This window comes from Triticum urartu, chromosome 4 (genome assembly GCF_003073215.2).
Source record: "Triticum urartu cultivar G1812 chromosome 4, Tu2.1, whole genome shotgun sequence".
Lineage (NCBI taxonomy): Eukaryota > Viridiplantae > Streptophyta > Magnoliopsida > Poales > Poaceae > Triticum > Triticum urartu.
The window spans coordinates 182638836-182641099 of record NC_053025.1 but is presented as its reverse complement, the minus strand read 5'-3'; the positions used below and the strand labels follow the sequence as shown (position 1 = coordinate 182641099).

Below are 2264 nucleotides of genomic sequence, written 5' to 3'. Positions count from 1 at the left end.
TCTTTCCTTTTGTCGAAGTGGAATCATAGAACACAATGTGATACGATGAGATAGAAAATGCAATGGAAATGGAAATAAGGATAGAAAACGGGTTACCTACTCTACTCCTAAGGGTCAAAGCAAGCCCTTTAATTTCATTCTTTATTCTTACATTAAAGAATGAATCAAATCTCCCCAATTAGGATTCGAACCTACGACCAATCAGTTAATAGTCGATCGCTCTATCGAACTGAGCTATTGAGGACGAACGAATTGCTTAATAAGTTGAACACCCACATAATCTTGATTTGACACAGCAACACTTTCCATAACAACAGGGATTAAAAAATAGGTGATCAGGACTCGGATCCTGGGTATCTATCTGACGTGTGATAAGGCGGGGACAGGATTCGAACCTGCAGTCTTCAGGTCATGAGCCTGATGAGTTCACCAATTCCTCTACCCCGCTTTAGTCTAAACCTTTCATTAACATACATAAAATATAGTTCGATGCCAGGTGGATACTTGACATGTTCCCCTCGGGATACCTTCTTCTTACATAAGCATCTGTCTCTGAGGTTGACATAACAGATCTAGCTAATGATACAGGAACCGTTGGCCAGATGAAAGGAAGTAGGCAAGTCGATTGATCAAGGAGAAAACCTTGATCTTTCCTTTACCCCTAGATTTCGGACTATCCAAAAGGAACACGAGGAGATTTGGCACATCAGCACGCATTCCTACTACTTGTTAAAACAAACTGCTATCATGGAGAAGCTCTACTAAGCTATATCAATAGGCTCCGCTCCTTTCCTGGACTGGACTGAAACTAATAGGCTGCTTCCTCGTTTGTACTTCAACTAGGAGGTTGTTGATATCACTCTAGATTCTCGAAAGGATATTGGATTGATTTCAAATCAAGGATACTATTGAAATCGGGTAACGAACCTATTGTTACTTATTCTTTTGTCCTCCTCGGCTCTAGTTGAACAATGCACACACCCTGCTTTAGCTGCACATAATAATGTGATCCGTGAGGCGGCTAGCTATTAGTTAGTGCGATGTGCAGTGAAGTGAGAGATCTCTCTACTCTAGTAGACCAGATGAAATAGCTGCAATGACTAATATTTGATTGGGAAGACAGAATACATATGTTGACGTGCCCAGTCGAGCTACCGTAAGGTAGTCTAGTTAAGGAAAGGAAACCGGCTATTATCCTCACGCTAAGGGTGCGATTCCTTACTCTCGCCAAGATTCATCTTTCTCCACAAGCTGGGTTTAAGCTTTCTATCTGTCCTTTCATATCTGAACAATAAATAATAGAATAGTAGGGCCCTTGATTTATGGGATAACCCGACCAAAGCATAACGATAGGATTCCTAGCAAAAGGTAGGGCAAGTGAGTTCTACACAATATTAGATAATGAAACGAGCCTTCCTCCTTCCTGGAACCTCTGGATCTGAGGCCCCGGCACCCAAGTAAGTTATCAAACCTGTTCTGTTTGCTAGTTTCCCGTAATCCGTAATAGAGTCCTTTGCTGGCACTTTTCGTCTCACCTAGCGCGATGCGAAGTTCAGTAGCAGACCAGAAAAAAATATCGACTTCTACTCTCCAAAGCAGACCAGAAACTAGTATCGACTTATCCTCGGGGGGAAGAAGTCTTCATTGGGCCCATTGTCAAATAGCTCTGAGGAAAAGGCTGCACTGAACTAGAAACCACTAGGTTCGCCTTGCCCGGGAGGACTTGATCTTCTTGATTCAGCAGATCAACGCATCCCACCATCTGAAAGAAAAGAAGGAACACAACCTTTCTCTTCTCTAGAACTGGATGGGGAGAGTAGTATCCTGCACTAACCAATTAGAAGCAAGTGCTATGGTCATACTTAACTAGAACTCCCTCTTACTTAACTTCACTAACCATCCCTAACTTAATGGAACTTACCTTAGTACACTATTTCCATTATACAGAGCAAGAGAAAGAACACAATCTTCTTATTATCAATTCTAAGTAGGAAAGTCATGTTAGTGAGTGGTAAAACAATATTCCGACTAAACTAGTCCTCGTAGATTCAAGTAGTGGATTGGTACAATGGTTGTCTTCTCCTTTTGTCCGTAACAGGTCCAAAACTCAAGACTTTGCGCACCCACCATTCACTAAATTAAGGAAGAGAAGCGGGTTGTGAAGCCCCTACTTTGAAGGGGCTATTCTTCCCTTACTTTTTGTCACTCATACACGAAGTCAGTAGTGACACGGGTTCTCGTACCATAATCTTTAACTAGCCCTA

General features: G+C 42.0%; 1 non-coding gene across 1 annotated transcript; it reads right to left on the bottom strand.

Annotated features, from left to right (window-relative positions):
* Window positions 1-374: 374 nt before the first annotated feature.
* TRNAM-CAU lies at window positions 375-448 on the bottom strand. Its single transcript has one exon. It is a non-coding gene; the product is annotated as a tRNA-Met (tRNA).
* Window positions 449-2264: the final 1816 nt, after the last annotated feature.